The sequence below is a fragment of the Lissotriton helveticus genome, chromosome 6 (genome assembly GCF_964261635.1).
Source record: "Lissotriton helveticus chromosome 6, aLisHel1.1, whole genome shotgun sequence".
In the NCBI taxonomy this organism is placed as follows: domain Eukaryota; kingdom Metazoa; phylum Chordata; class Amphibia; order Caudata; family Salamandridae; genus Lissotriton; species Lissotriton helveticus.
In genome coordinates, this window is record NC_136067.1 from 1,544,006,857 (window position 1) to 1,544,023,909 (window position 17,053).

Here is a 17,053-nt window from a genome sequence, read left to right on the forward strand (position 1 = left end):
GGATCGGAATGGAGGAAGGGGTACTCTGGGTTCTGCCGGTGAGGAAGGGGGTGATCCGGTCCAGGGCTTTGTCACGGATCCCCCCGTTGTGGAGGCTTGTGCATAGGGTGTGGTGGCAGACGGTGTCGAAGGCGGCTGAGAGGTCCAGGAGGATGAGGGCTGCGGTTTCGCCATTGTCCAGCAGGGTCCTGGTGTTGTCGGTGGCAGCGATGAGGGCTGTTTTGTTGCTGTGGTTGCTGCGGAATCTGGATTGGGATGAGTCTCGGGTATTGTTCTCTCGAGGAAGTGGATCAGTTGCCTGTTGACAATCTTCTCTATGACATTTGCAGGGAACGGGAGCAGGGAGATGGGCCGTTGGGTTTGCCTTGGGTTTCTTGAGTAGGGCATTGATCTCGGCGTGTTTCCAGATCTCCGGGAAGGTGGCAGTCTCGAGGAGCTGTTGAGGATCTTCCGGAGTTGGGGTGCGATGATGGAGCTTGCTTTGTTGAAGATGTGGTGAGGGCAGGGGTCGGATGGCGATCCGGAGCGGATGGTTTTCATGATTTTGATGGTGTCGTCGTCATTGATGTGGTTCCAGGAGAGCAGGAGGCTGGTGAGGCTGGAGGGCAGTGAGGTGTCGGCGGCTGCCGGGGGGTCTGGGTGTTGAAGCTGTCGTGGATGTCTGTGTTCTTGCGGTGAAAGAAGCTGGCTGGGGAGTCGCTGAGTTCTTGCGACGGCGGGATGTCGTTGGAGCTGGTGCTGACGTTGGCAAATTCTTTCACGATATTGAAGATCTCTTTGCTGTTGTGCGCGTTGTTGTCAATGCGTTCCTTAAAGGAGGTCCTTTTGGCCGTTTGAATGAGTTGATGGTGCTTGCAACTGGCGTTCTTGAGGGCAATGTGGTTGACGGGTGTCTGTTTGGGGCGCCACTTCTTTTCAAGTCTTCGGTAGGTCTGCTTGGAAACCTGGAGGTCGGTGGTGAACCAGCTGGCCCTTCTGTCGGTGCGTCTGTTTAAGGGTTTCTTGATCAGGGCAAGAGTGTTGGAGCAGTCGTCAATCCACTGCATGAAGTTGCGGGTGACTGTGTTGGTGGGGTCGGTTGGTGGGTCTCGGGTGTGGGTGGTGATTAGCTGGTATTCGGTGACCTTGTTTCAGGAGAATTCGTTGAGGGTGGTTGCGCGTGGTGTGTTTCTCGAAGAAGTGGATGCAGTGGTGGTCGGCCCAGTGGAGTTCAGTGGGGTGGCAGAAGTTGACGTGGTTGCTGGCGGAAAAGATGGGGTCGAGCGTGTGTCCGGCGGAGTGGGTGGGTGTCGTGACGAGCTGTTTGAGTCCGAGGTTGGCAAGGTTGTCTAGCAGGGTGGTTGAGTTGCTGTCGTTGGTGTTCTCGAGGTGGAAGTTTAGGGCTCCAAGGAGGATGTAGTCTGTGGAGGCCAGGGCGTGTGAGCTGATGATGTCTGTGATGGAGTCGCTGAACTGTAGCAAGGGTCCGGGGGGTCTGTAGGTGAGTGTTCCTCTGATGGTGGTGTTGGGATCGATGTGGATCTGGAAGTGCAGGTGTTCGGCGGTGCGGAGGGTGTCTTCGCTGTTGGTCGAGATTCTGAGGGTATTCTTGTGGACGATGGCGATTCCTCCTCCCGATCTGTTGGTGTGGTCCCTGCGGGTGATCTTGTAGCCCTCCAGGATGGCTATGGCAATGTCGGGCGCCGAAGAGGCGTTCATCCAGGTCTCCGTCAGGAAGACGACGTCTGGGGAGGATGAGTCAAGTAGGTCCTAGAGTCCGACGGCGTATTTGTGGACAGAGCGGGTGTTGAGTAGTATGCATCTGAGAATGGTTGAGACCTGCCCTGGTGGGTGGGGTGGAGTGGGGGGTGGGAAGATGTGCAGATGTTCGGTGGCTGGCGAAGCTGCAGCTCCGGTACGAGAAGGGTCTGTGAGTGAGCTTCAGGGTGGTTGGAAGCAGGTGGATGATAGGCCGGCGTTGAGTTTATGGAGGATGTTGGCGTCGTAGTGGCTTCGGGTGTCGTGGTCCTTGCAGGGGCCAGGGGGTCTGGCCCTGGGCGCGGTCCAGGCACAGATGGGCTTGCCTTAGCCGCACCTTTGCAGCGGCCGCACATCGGCCGCCATTTCGAAGGGTAGGTGGGAGGGAGGAGCAACTGGAAGATGGGTGAGGGGAGCGAATGGGCGAGCGAGAGGGGCAGGCCGCAGGGGACGAAGCAGCGGGAAGGGCCCAGAGAAATAGGAGCAATAAGCGAATAAGCAGTTAAAGCAATAAGAGTGAAATACAGTGAAGAGCAGGCAGAGGGCTGGTGCGAACTCGTGGCAGCAGCGAGGGCGGGAACACGGGCACAACCAGGTGGAGCTGTGCGGCGTAGGGAGCGACCTGCCTGAACCAGGGTCAAGGGTCGCCTTGGGAGGATTGCTGGCACTGACTAGGGAAGCTTCAATATTTTATCTCCTTCTTACCAGATGTGCTCAATGATGGGAACTGCACGGACAGATTTTCTGTTATGGGCCTTAAAATAATATAAGAAACAGTCACACTGCTTAACAGGCATGGGTGGGTGGATGCTATTTGCCGCTCTGTCCATAATAGCATAAAAGTCCCCAATATCCTCAGGAGGAGAATCAATTGCTTGAGGAGAGGCGTAGAAGATGTCAGAATTAAGTAGTCTTCCCACTCATCTATGATAGTAGGACTCTTAGGGATCTCACCTTCCTCAGCGACATCATCATCATCATCCTGTGGCATCTGATCTTATGGCACAGATACGGGATCATGAGACTCCATCATGGGTACTGAAGGCGCTGCTGAGTCTTGAGCAGGCGGGGGAGACCTTTGCTTCTCCAGAGAACTTGCTGCAGCAGGGAAGCGAGTGTGGTAATCCTATAGCATAGCTGTTAAGTCCTGTACTAACGCCATAGGCATTTGAATCATGGGCTCTTGGCGAGGAATCAACACCTGTGACCTTTCCATAGGTTGATAGTAGTGTGTGCCATAATATTCATCCTCATTCTCTGAAAATTTTACGTGGAGATGAGAGAGACTGTGGGCCTGACTGAACAACCCATAATCCTCAGATAACTACAAAAATTGACTAGGAGGCAAAGGAGAGATGTAAGAAGGGTCCTGGTAGAAACCTCTCGCCAACGGGATCGTCCACGAGAACCTGGATGTCAAAATTGGGGTGAACTGTGATGAAGAAGGTCTTCTTTGTTGAGGCGTACCCGAGATCTTTGTCACCGGTGAAACGGACACCGTCGATGTTGAAATAACTGTAGTCAACGACGGAGTAGTCATCATCGATGCTCTCGATGGCAGTACTATTTTCGATGAATTTGTCATCGTCTACTATGAAGGCACCGTGGACGACGGGAGTGTCGTTGATGAAGAGATATTGACAGATGCAAGGGTGTTATCGTCGGAGGCCTTATCGACGGTGTAGACGCTGACGGCGAAGAGGTTATCGTCAGCGATGGCCGTTTCTACGTCGATGCTCCTGTGGAAGATGCAAGCGTTAACGTGGAAAGCTGAGGTGCCAAATCCACCTAACTGTCGACGATGTCTTTTTTGACGACCAGGAGGTCTTGACAGACTCTGACTGAGTCTTAGGTTGTTTTGAGGTTGGTTTTCAAGCCGTTTTTTGAAGCAGCTTTTACCACTGATTTCTCCTCAGAAGGGAATGGCAGCCTACCTTTTTTTAGAGGCAGTATGCCGAGACTCACGATGGGTCTTTTTTGAAGATTTCTTGTGTCTCTCAGGGGATTCCTCAGATCTGTTCCTTTTCTTTGCCAGATGGACTGACGTCTGGAACTAATACTGCCTTCTTCATTAGCCTCAACAGAGGTCTTTGATTTCAGCCTTTCCAGCCAAATAAGTAATCTGCCTTTCCTGTCTTTTAAGGTCTTGGAAGAAAAGGTCCTGCAGATCCTACAGTCCTTTACTTTATGAAGAAGGTACAGGCAATAGATACAATCCTTGTGGGGATCTTCAAAATGTAGCCTTTACACCACATGACCCACGAGGCCTGGATAGTCCTTTTTTAGAAGAATCAGACATCATGTACTCAAAAATTCCACTGGAAGAGAAAGAAAACTGAGCAGAGCTCAGGGAGACTCCCAGTAACAAAGACAGGCAGTATAAAATCTGAGGTACTTGCCTCTCTGTGGAGTGTTCTAGAGGGTGCTAGAGCCTGATTGCTGTGTTTCAACTTTGATTTTCTTTTACAAAAGGACAGGGATGGCTACTGCAATGACTATGCAGTGCATTATAGCATAGTATGATATGTATTATTGCTATTACACATATGTTTATTTTTACCGTGAGACTCCAACCTCGATGGCGTGAATGATTCAAGCATGTGAATCTATGAAAGATCCAATACTGGATGAATTAACTCTCCCCTCTATACTCAACATCACATGCTGTGTTTAACCTTGCCAAAGGTTCCTCTAATAAATTCTACAAGATACAGGAGACCAACAGGCACTTTTAGAACAGAGATTCCTCACTAATACAATTAAAGAGGTCCGCTGTCAGACAGCATAGAGGCCACCCAGGTACACTAGGTATCTGGGGTGAGGACTGAAGGATGAAGCATGCAACTAGTGGTTCTAGTGGGTGGGAGTCCTTTTGAATGGAAGAGGCGTGGCGCCGCGGTCAGGGCAACTGACGCTGGAATCTGGGGATCACGGTTCGATTCCCGGCGCCGGTGGCAGACTAGCCCAGCACCATGTGACTCTGGGCAATAGCTTGCTTAATCTCCCCGACGGCCCCCAGAGCCTAAAGACCCTTACAGGTGATTGTTCGCGCTTTACAAATGTGGGGAACATTCCCCAACAGGTTGATGTAGAGGCTTGAATATAATCTAGACTGAGTTCTTTCCTCTTTGCTTATAGGAGTAATAATTGTGGCATTACTTAGGGGACTAAAACTTGAGCAGTCGTGTTTAATAACCTGGGTGAAGGCAAGCTAGCTTTACAATTTCCTTAGCTGGGTGATAGTGCGTTCTAAAGGTGGTAGATATGGCTGAGACAGAACAGCCCAGAGTCTGGTTTTGCTGAAATACTCAATTTACTAGCATGTTAATCTGTAGCGTTGATTTGGAATGGAGACTGCATCTTCAGCACTGGGTCTGATTTTTTGGGGGCCGGAAACTTGGTCCAATTACCTGGAGTACTTGGTGTATTAGGTACAATGGTTTTAATGCAATCCTTTGAGAAGGTGGAAGCCTTCACACAGTCAAAATAACATCTAGTATGTGATCCAAGGGTTTATGATGCAAGAGCAGCTTTGCAGCTGAATTTTACACCTTTTAAATTGCCTTTGAAGAAGAATGTTGGTGCTCTGAGATGCGTTATCCAGGCATGAAATAAATATATGCAACTATGGATTGAAAGCTGTGAAGCACCCCAATTGAAGGAACGTCCAAATTTGAGCTCACGTGGGAGATTTCACTATGTCATCTATTTGGGGGTTCAAGAGTAAGGCCTTCATTTGGGATGATACATAGCATTCCATGCGTCTGTTGCAGGGTTGCTGGTTGTAGATCTGCAGGCCAGGCCTGAATGTCTTGTGTCAGTCCACATTTTCTACATCCGGGTATTTCTGTCTTATTCAGGTTGAGACTAAAATGAATAAGAGTCATCCAGTACGTGAGCAAGGAAGGTGCCACCATTGATGATGTAGTGTCATTAAAGGTCCTGGAACATGAGGATCACTGCACTGTTTTTTGAGTAATTGAAGCAGGTAAGACCAAAGGATTGAATCAATCCAGGAAGAGAGCAGAAGTGGATATTGAAGAAAAACTGGGAAAATGTTACACCCAAGCTGGTATTGTTTGGAGATGTATGATGTTAGGAACATTAACTATGGTTCACCAAGAAGGGGCTATCAAATGAAAGACTTTTTCATAAATACTCACTCTTTGGAGCCTGGTCCGTTTTACTGGGTGATGCAGGTAAGAGTCTAGTACATGGGTACTCACAAACTTTCTCTCGGGGGCCAAATTTACAGTGTGGTTTGTGGCTGAGGGCCGCACCGGTGGAGGCGGAGTCAGTGGGGGAGGGGCAAGGGGCTAGAAAGAAAAAAACTGTGACGATGAAGTTGAACACAGGCCCCTGCAGCTGACGCGTTCATCCACTGAGCCAACAGACCAGCATACACACACATCTCTCTTTCTCTCTCTCTCTATCTCTCCCTCCCTCTCTCTGTCTCCCTCCTTCTAACTCTCTCTCGCTCCTTCCCTCTCTCTCTGTCTCCCTCTGTCTCTGTCCCTCCGTCTCTCTCTGTCTTACCTCTCTTTCTCTCTCTGTCTCCCTCCCTCTGTTTCCTTCCCTCTCTCCGTCTCCCTCCATCTGTCTCCCTCTGTGTCCCACTGTCCATCTCCCTCTGTCTCCCTCCCTCTGTCTACCCTCTGTCTGTCTCCCTCTCTCCCTCCCTCTGTCTGTCTCCATCCCTCACTCTGTTTCCCTCCCTCCCTCTGTCTCCCTCCCTCCTTCCCTCTGTCTCACTTCCTCCCTCTGTCTGTCTCACTCTGTCTTTCTGTCTCCCTTCCTCTGTTTCCCTCCCTCCCTCTGTCTCCCTTCCTCCCTCTGTCTGTCTCCCTCCCTCTGTCTGTCTCACTCTGTCTTTCTGTCTCCCTCCCTCTGTCTTCCTCCCTCTGTCTGTCTCCCTCTGTCTTTCTGTCTCCCTCCCTCTGTCTGTCTGTCTCCCTCCCTCTGTCTCCCTCCATCTGTCTGTCTGTCTCTGTCTGTCTCCCTCTGTCTGTCTCCCTCTATCCCTCTGCCTTCCTCCCTCCCTCTGTCTCCCTCCCTCCCTCTGTCTGTCTCCCTCCCTCTGTCTGTCTCCCTCTGTCTTTCTGTCTCCCTCCCTCTGTCTGTCTCCCTCCCTCTGTCTGTCTCCCTCTCTCTGTCTCCACCCCTCCCTCCCTCTGTCTGTCTGCCTCCCTCTGTCTGTCTCCCTCCCTTTGTCTGTCTCCCTCTGTCTGTCTCCCTCTCTCCCTCTGTCTATCTCCCTCTCTCCCTCTGTCTCTCTCTGTCTGTCTCTCTCTCTGTCTCTATCGCTGTCTGTCTCTATCGCTGTCTGTCTCTATCGCTGTCTGTCTCTATCGCTGTCTGTCTCTATCGCTGTCTGTCTCTACCTCTATCTGTCTCTGCCTCTATCTGTCTCTGTCTGTCCCCGTCTCTGACCCTATCTAGCTCCGTCTGTCCCTGTCTCTATCTGTCTCTGCCTCTATCTGTCTCTATATGTCTTTATCTGTCTCTATCTCTATCTGTCTCACCTCACCCGGCTCTCATTCCCTGCTGCCCTCCCACCTCACCCGGCTCTAACTCCCTGCTGCCCTCTGTCACCGCACCCGGCTCTCACTCCCTGCTGCCCTCCACCGCCCTCACTCGGGCTCTCACTCCCTGCTCTGCCCTGCCACCTCCCTCATCCGGGCTCTCACTCCCTGCTCTGCCCTTCCACCTCCCACACCTGGGCACTCACTCCTTGCACCCTCCACCTCCCTCACCCAGGCTCTCCCTGCTCTGCCCTCCACCTCCCTCACCCGGGCTCTCACTCCCTGCTCTGCCCTCCACCTCCCTCACCCGGGCTCTCACTCCCTTCTGCCCTCCACCTCCCTCACCCGGGCTCTCACTCCCTGCTGCCCCCCACCTCCCTCACCCGAACTCTCACTCCCTGCTCTGCCCTCCACCTCCCTCACCTGGGCTCTCACTCCCTGCTGCCCTCCACCTCCCTCACCCGGGCTCTCACTCCCTGCTGCCCTCCACCTCCCTCACCCGGGCTCTCACTCCCTGTTGCCCTCCACCTCCCTCACCCGGGCTCTCACTCCCTGCTGCCCTCCACCTCCCTCACCCAGGCTCTCACTCCCTGCTCTGCCCTCCACCTCCCTCACACAGGCTCTCACTCCCTGCTCTGCCCTTCACCTCCCTCACCCGGGCTCTCACTCCCTGCTGCCCTCCACCTCCCTCACCCGGGCTCTCACTCCCTACTCTGCCCCCCACCTCCCTCACCATTGCTCTCACTCCTTGCTCTGCCCTCCACCTCCCTCACCCGGGCTCTCACTCCCTGCTGCCCTCGACCTCCCTCATCCAGGCTCTCACTCCCTGCTCTGCCCTCCACCTCCCTCACCGGGCTCTCACTCCCTGCTCTGCCCTCCACCTCCCTCACCCGGGCTCTCACTCCCTGCTCTGCCCTCCACCTCCCTCACCATGGCTCTCACTCCCTGCTCTGCCCTCCACCTCCCTCACCCGGGCTCTCACTCCCTGCTGCCCTCGACCTCCCTCACCCAGGCTCTCACTCCCTGCTCTGCCCTCCACCTCCCTCACCGGGCTCTCACTCCCTGCTCTGCCCTCCACCTCCCTCACCCGGGCTCTCACTCCCTACTCTGCCCTCCACCTCCCTCACCATGGCTCTCACTCCCTGCTCTGCCCTCCACATCCCTCACCCGGGCTCTCACTCCCTGCTGCCCTCGACCTCCCTCACCCAGGCTCTCACTCCCTGCTCTGCCCTCCACCTCCCTCACCGGGCTCTCACTCCCTGCTCTGCCCTCCACCTCCCTCACCCGGGCTCTCACTCCCTGCTCTGCCCTCCACCTCCCTCACCTGGGCTCTCACTCCCTGCTGCCCTCGACCTCCCTCACCCAGGCTCTCACTCCCTGCTCTGCCCTCCACCTCCCTCACCCGGGCTCTCACTCCCTGCTCTGCCCTCCCACCTCACCCGGCTCTAAGTTCCTGGTGTCCTCCCCCCCTCACACCCCACTCCCCTGTGTGTCAGCCTGACACAGCCTCCCGGGCACCCCAGTACTTCACAGGTCTTTAAACGACCATTTGTTTGTTAATGAGGCTTTGTTCACCTCTTAGCGCCCCTGCAGCGCCGGGGGGGCTCCCACAGAGCAGGTTCTCTGATTACGCACTGCTGCTCCCCGAGGTGTTTGCTGAAGTTAAAAAAAAAAAAACACACAGGTGCAATGTGTCTCAACTCCGCGGGCCGCCACTGAAGGCTTGCCGGGCCACTACTGGCCCGCGGGCCGTACTTTGAGTACCCCTGGTCTAGTAGAATCAGCGCGGCTGATCCTTTGGAATCTGCTTGTGTTTTGACCTTGTCCATACTAATAGCTATCATTCTGCCCCTCGGCTGCGGCAGAAGCTAGTCTGCATCAGAATTGTTTTTAAATGAATTACAGCATAGAGCGTAGATGCACAAGTTACTAAATGTGTAACGATATATCTGTAAGAGACATTAGTTAGTGATAGATTCCTTACCTTAGAATATCCCCAGGCGTCAGACTGGATCCGGAAAATTTTGCGAAGCAATACCCCGGCGAGCTGGCAGGCGTCGTCCGCGGCTCCACGTCCATTGTCGGCTTCGTTAGCGCCGGAATGACGTCGTGGGAGTACTTAGACGCCGCCCTCGCGCGCTGACGTCAGTTCTGATACACAGCTTTTCTGCACCAGATACGCAGAGCCATGATAGAACCAACACTGGTGCCATGAAACTAGGGCCCTGAAAGGGGATGACCTTAACCCTAGATATCGGTTCGCAGAACGGGTAGGATGGGTGAGTCGGTAAGGAATCTATCACTAACTAATGTCTCTTACAGATATATCTTTACACAAGTAGTAACTTGTGCATCTGAAAGAGACACGTTAGTGATAGATTACTTACCTTAGAATAGATACCCCAGCAATACCAACCCCGGAGGTGGGTCTGCGAACCAATAATCACACCAGAAAGTTCTGGAGGACGGAACGGCCGAAGAAACCATCCCTCCGGACTTGGCTGTTCAGGCAATAGTGTCTTGCAAACGTGTGCAGCGAGGCTCACGTAGCTGCCTGGCAAATGTCCTGCAAGGGCACTCCTCGGCCCAGTGCAGTGGTAGTCGCCACGGCCCGAGTGGAATGAGCCCTCAGTCCAACAGGGGGCTCCTTTTTAGCCAAGGAGTAACACGCCTGGATACACAAGATGATCCACCGAGAGATGGTCCGGTTGTGCATCGCCTTTCCCTTCTTAGCGCCCACGTAACCAACAAAGAGTTGGTCATCCACCCGGAAGAGGCGTGTGCGATCCAGATAGTAAGAGAGCGCACGTTTTGGGTCCAGACGGTGGAGCCTCTCTTCCTCTTTCGAGGGATGCGGAGGCAGAAAGAAGGTGGGCAAGGTAATGGACTGCCCGATGTGGAAGGCCGTGACAACCTTGGGCAGGAAAGAGGGTCTTGTCCGCAACACAACCTTGTCCGGATGGACAGAGAGGAAAGGAGGTGTAGAAGAAAGAGCCTGGAGCTCACTCACTCTCCTGGCAGAGGTGATGGCAATCAGGAAAGCAGTCTTCAAAGTAAGAAGACGGAGAGGACAGTTATGGAGCGGCTCAAAGGGAGCACACATTAGGTAAGTAAGTACAAGGTTCAAGTCCCACTGGGGCAGCACGAAAGGAACAGGGGGAAACATGTGTGTGATGCCCTTCAAAAACCTATTTACAATTGGGGACTGCTCAGGTAGCCTTAAGAAGGCGGAAAGGGGAGAAAGGTAGCCCTTGATAGTGCCCAGAGCAGATCCCTGCTGGGCAAGAGAAAGAAGGAAGAGGAGAACCTCAGAAAGGGGTGCAGAGAGTGGATCCACAGCCTTTGCTGTGCACCATGCCACACATCTGTTCCACCTGCAGGCGTATACCGACTTTGTGGAGGGACGCCTGGCTGCCAGAATGACAATTACAGACTTCAGGAGGCAAGTCAAATGGCCTCAACTGTCGCCTCTCAATCTCCAAGCTTGTAGGTGGAGACTGGACAGGTTCGGGTGGAGGACCGTCCCCTGCTGCTGCGACAGAAGGTCCTCCCGAAGAGGCAGACGAATCGGGGGATTGACTGACATGCTGAGTAGCTCGGGATACCAGTATCTTCGTGCCCAGTACCGGAGCCACAAGGATAACCTGGGCCCGGTCGAGCCTGATCTTCTTCAGCACTCTGGGCAGAAGTGGTATAGGCGGAAAGGCGTACAAAAGACCGCAACTCCACTCTCGACGAAAAGCGTCTCCGAGCGAGTGCCGCCTTGGAAATTCCAACACGCAGAACTGATGACATTGCGCGTTCTCTTCTGTGGCGAATAGATCTAACCAAGACTCTCCCCACTGCTGAAAGAGACCTTGCGCCACGTCCGAGTTCAGACGCCATTCGTGATCCATCATGCACCGACGGCTGAGTTCGTCCGCCCTGGCGTTCAGGGAACCTGCCAGGTGTTGAACCACCAGGGTCACGCCCTGATGTTCCAGCCACTGCCAGAGGCGCAGAGCCTCCTGGCATAGGGTCCACGACCCCACCCCGCCCGGTTTGTTGCAGTACTACATGGCGGTGGTGTTGTCAGTGAACACCTGCACTACACTCCCCCGGACAGAGGGGAGGAATGCCTTCAGTGCAAGTCGGATCGCCCGCAGCTCCAGAAGGTAAATGTGGAGCTGGGACTCCGCCGGAGACCAGAGGCCTCTGATCTCCGCCTCTCCCATGTGGCCCCCCCAACCCTGGAGGGACGCTTCCGTCACAACTACGTGCTCCCGTTGGGGTAGGGAGAGGGATCTGCCACTGACCCAATCGCGGTCCGTGAGCCACCACTGCAACTGTCTTGCAGTACCCTTCGAGATCAAGACATGGTCGGACAAGTTGCCCTGATGCTGGGCCCCTGAAACTTCAGGTCCCACTGCAGAGCCCGTATCCGCCACCGGGCGTGATGCACCAGAAGGATGCAGGAGGCCATCATCCCCAGAAGCCGCAGCGTCAACCTGACCGAGACACGGGATAAAGGCTGAAAGATCGGAATCAGAGCCTGAATATCCCTAACCCGCTGTTCGGGAGGATAAACCCGAAACTGCGCCAAGTCTAGAACCGCTCCGATGAAGAGGAGCTTCTGAGAGGGGCACAGGTGTGACTTCGGCACGTTGATGGAGAACCACAGCAAGTGCAGGAGGTCGGCCGTAGTCTGGAGGTGGCTGACGACTGTCTGGGGTGAGCCCGCCTTCAACAACCAGTCGTTGAGGTAGGGGAAGACTGACACCCCTAACCTGCGCAGATGAGCTGTGACCACCGCCATCACTTTCGTGAACACCCGTGGGGCGCTGGTAAGGCCGAAGGGGAGCACGGTATACTGAAAGTGCTCGTGGCCTACCGTGAACCGCAGGTAACGCTGGTGGGCCTGCAGGACGGGGATGTGAAAATAAGCGTCCTGCAAGTCCAACACTACCATCCAGTCTCCGGGGTACAGGGCTGCTAAGACCTGAGCCAAAGTCAGCATCTTGAACGTCTCCTTCCGGAGGAAGCCGTTGACGTTCCGTAGGTCCAAGATAGGGCGTAGGCCTCCTTTGCCCTTCTTGGGTACCAGAAAGTAGGGAGAGTAACAACCACACCCTACTTCTGGCCAAGAGGGCCGTGACTTCCTCTTGCAGAAGTTGCAAGTGATCCCCCGACACGCAGTGGAATTGCGGTGGCATGGCTGGAGGGGTCGCCGCGAAGGGGAGGGAGTAGCCCCTTCGGACGATTTGCAGCACCCACCTGTCAGACGTGACAGTGCGCCAGTGGAAGAGGTGATGGCGAACCCTGCCCCCCACTGGCGTCACATGGGTCTGAAAGCACGGACTAGGAGGGTTTTGAGGCAGGTGCTGCGGGGGAAAGTGTGGACTGGCCTCGCTGTTGTCCCCGACTGCTGCCACGGCGGTTTCCACGGCCTCCACTGCGCTGTTGAACATTCTGCGGTGCGTGGCTGGCAGCACGTGTGGGGGCGCCCCTTCCGTGGCCACGAAAGGAGCGAAAGGCACCCGATTGCTGGCGTGGGGCCGAGAGGCCCAAGGACTTGGCTGTAGCCCTGGAGTCCTTAAAACGCTCAAGCGCATGGTCTGCCTTGTCGCCAAAGAGGAGACGGCCATCGAACGGCATGTCCAGAAGAGTGGCCTGGACATCGGCCGAAAAGTTGGCGGACCTCAACCAGGCGTGGCATCGAACCGCCACCGTCGTTGCCATCGCCCTGCCCAGTGATATCCAGCCCACACCGGATGGAATATCGCGCTGCATCTCGACCCCCTGCAAGGGCTTGGGACATTGTGGCAGCACGTCCGTGACCGTGTCCCACAGGGTGTGGGTGTAGCGGCCCAAGAGGCATGCGGTATTGACTGACCGCAGTCCCAAACTCAGGGACGAGAACACCTTCTTCCCGAATTGTTCATACCTCTTTGATTCCCGATCGGGCGGAGCCGCCGGGAATGCGGTCTAGGAAGTGGAGGCCTGGATGGCCAGGCTCTCGGGGGTGGGCTGGGTGGACAAAAAGCAAGGGTCGCCCGGGGCCGGGCGGTAGCGTCTGGCCACATTCCTATCCACAGGCGTACCTGTGGCGGGCTTGGACCAAGTGCCCACAAGAATGTCACACAAGGCCTCATTAAACGGCAGTAGGGGCTCAGTGGAGCTTGCCTGCGGTTTAAGGACCTCAGTGAGGAGGTTAGTCCTCACGGCCGCGACGGGGAGCTCAAGGTGTAAGGCCTTGGCCGCCCGCGTCAACACTACACTGTAAGCAGCCCCCTCCTCCGTAGCCACAGTGGGAGGGGAGACAAATCCAGTGTCTGATGAAGTGTCAAGACCACTGGCCTCCCCAAGCTCATATGTCCAGTCCTGTTGAGACTGGCACTCCTGTGCCAAAGGGTCCACAGACCCCTCCCAATCACCCTCGTCACCCATCTCCTGCAGGTCAGGGTCAACACATGGGGCCGGTTCGTGGAAATAGAAATCTCCAAACAACGTCGAGAGCGGCGCCCAGCGGCGCCGCTTCGGCGCCGGAACCGGACCGAGGGTAGGATCGGGGACGGCGTCCACAATGGGCGCCAGGGGCAACACCCGCAGGACCGGCGTCGGTGAGGTCGATCGGCGACGACCCGGATCCGGAAGCGGATCCAGTGAGGGCCTGCGGCGCCGGGACCGAAGTCGCCGGCGGCTGAAGCACCCGATGGCGTTGGATCCGAAGCACCCGACCCGCTAGGCCCTCCAGCCGGGGCCGTTGGGCCCGGAGGCGCCACGGAACCTGGCTGAGGAGGGAGGGACCTCATGGCCATGAGGTACCGCTCGACCTCCTCTGGCGTCGCATCATGCCCAGGGACCCGAAGGTGCGGGGCAGGCGGCGACGTCCGCGACTCCGTCGGAGCCGCGTGGGTGGTGTCACCCGAACCCCCGGCCGCATCGCACGAGCGCTGGGGTGGGTCGGAGGAACGATGACGTCTCTCCGACCTCTCATGCGTCTTACCTGAGGACTTGGATCCTGACGACCGATGTCCACTCCTGGAGCTGCGAGGGCTCCGACCCCGCGACTCCCGGAGCTCAAGTCGCTTGCGGGACCGCTCCCGCCTAGCTTTAGACGTCAGGGCCCGGCAGTCGGAGCAGGTGCGGTCGTCGTGATCGAGGCCTTAACACTTGAGGCACCGGCGATGGGGGTCGGTAACCGACATCAGTCGGTTGCACTTGGAACAGGGTTTAAACCGGGCATCCCTACCGGCACCGTCGGAGTCGAAGACTCGAGTAGAGAAATTATCAAAAGATCAAAAAAGTTTAGTCAAAAAATGACTGAGGGGTAGAGCTTCTCCGGATCTGCGCTAGCTGGCGCAGAAAAAAGTAGAACTGACGTCAGTGCGCGAGGGCGGCGTCTAAGTACTCCGACGACGTCATTCCGGCACTAATGACGCGGACGACGCCTGCCGGCGCGCATGGGTATTGCTACGCAAAATTTTCCGGATCCAGTCTGACGCCTGGGGATATTTTAAGGTAAGGAATCTATCACTAACGTGTCTCTTTCAGATTGCCTTTTTATTGGTTTGCAGAAAAATGATTCATCCTTCTGGTCTTGGTCTGTAATTGGCAAGTTAAGTTCTGTCCAGACCAGTTTCCATTAGAGAAGGCTTAATGAATTAGCATTTGATCTAATTTGGCATAGCACCAATAGCGAGGAAAAAGTTTAATTTCTGCTGCAAAGTACTAAATAGATCAGATTTTATTGAGCTGCTTAAGGCATGGGTCGGGGAGGGGGAATCTAGATGTTTTTGCTGCTTGATTATTAGTAATAACAATGATTATTCTGACAAGGGAGATAACGCCTTTAGGATGATTGGTTTTGTTTGTTGTAATTTGCAGGTCTCGTTCAATGTATATGCTGTTCAATTGTATCTTTGTACTTAAGAGAGAGTGTAGTTGTTTGTTCTTTCACAGAGGTGTAGAAGCCAGGGAATGTCACAGTATGCCAGACAGTGCCATTTAATATGGGCTAATTGTTGGGCCCCTACATATGATATTCATGATCTGATCCTAAATGTCAGATCATAGTGTAGGCAATTGCAATTTTTCAATTGAATATGACCACAGCAAGTGGTCAAGTTTTCTGTGAGCAGCGGAGCATAGGAAGAACCCACTGTAGCAGGCTGAAGTACTGAAATAGTGCTTTAGAGACCATATTGATTTGGTAGGTAGGGGACAGAACACAGCCAGAGAGCACACCCTAATCAGGTGGGTTTTAGTGTACATGAAGGCAGGAGGAAGCCCCATAGTTTGTGAATGCCAAGATGGAGAATTGGGTGAGATGAAAATTATGTTTCACAGATATCTTGATGTTTGCTCTGCCTAATCCAGATGTCCAGTGGCATGCTTAGGCTTGTGTCCAGGGAGGTCGTTGGCACATCTAATTTTTGTTAACGATAGGTCAGGTAGTTGGCTGGCTTGAAGAGACTGTGAATTCTAGGGGACCAAAGTTGGGAAAAGGAAGAAGGAGGGTTGAAAAAGTGGCACGCCTGATGCATTTCAGTGCAGGTTTGGTAGTCAGCTGGCATGATGAATGCTTTTTCCTTCAATAGATCATACATTTTGGTTTCCCAGGCTTCAATGTAACTGAGCTGTGAAATGAATAGTTACACATTCTCTCTATTGTTGATACTTTTTAAAATGTTGCTCAGCAAAAGCAAAGTCACACTGGGATTCGTTGAACTCAATCTTTTGTCAGGTGTGGAAAATTGGAGCAGAACATACGTCTACAGGACACTGGCACTCTCCACTAGAGTTCCAAAAAGTATACAAGTCATCCATTGTTGTCTACAAAACAAAATTAGAGATTTCTATACTAAGATCAGATGTAAATCCTATGATAGACACAACAGTTGTCCATTTAATTAGCCTCCTGTAAACTGGACTATTAAGGATAATGCTCAATATAACTAAATGAAGTTTCCCAATCGAAAAAGAGAAAGTGAGAGTAAAAGAGAAAGTGAGAGTAAAAGATAAAGAGAGTTTTATGCTCTATGGTGTTAATCTGTATACAATAGTCACACATTTAACAGGTTCGATAGACTCACAGAATAATTATAAACCACCAAGGTCAAAAGATGAATACATGGGAAGCTTTATATATATATATATATATAGTAGCAAGGGAGCCCTTGAGCTTTTGAGAAGGCACACCGCGTTGCTTGGCTCTACAGCCTATTTGGCCCCAGCGCAGCTCTCACATCATATATATATATATATATATCTGGATATCTCCGAACCTCTCTGTGGCGCCCAGCCGGACACAACCAAAGGACGAAATACAGACTCCAAGTATTGTGGAAAAATGCAGGTCTTTATTTTCAGTTTGTCATATATATATATACTGCAACTTTATGTCTTAATTCTTCTAAGCTTCTAACAAACAAAGATTTATAAAGGCTTTCTATGTTGTCTGTACCATACACTGAAGAAACAATACTGGATGTATGCAATACAATATTTTCTGTTATCACCTCAATAAAAATAATCAGTCGTAGGTATTAGTGGATAAATGCCAAAGAAGCTATATTTAAAACATACTGTTGGAGTAAATATTCAAAACAAGTAATTGCCGAAAGGCTAAGCTTTCCTTTAGCAGACACCAATAGACAGATTTAATCCTACTCGACCCCCACCAAGTTCTCACATCAAATGAGATAAGTGGACCAAAGCCTGGTGACTCCTGGCACTTCGATTTACCTAAGCTAGTTCAAGGAGACAAATGTCTCCCATTATTAAAAGCATATGTGCTCTTGAGCATGTAGTAG

The 17,053-nt window shown here is 53.3% G+C and overlaps 1 protein-coding gene across 2 annotated transcripts in view; it reads right to left on the bottom strand.

Moving 5' to 3' along the window:
- The window catches only part of KIZ (kizuna centrosomal protein), an 824,452-nt gene that overhangs the window by 315,168 nt on the left and 492,231 nt on the right, over window positions 1-17,053 (bottom strand). The window lies entirely within an intron of this gene.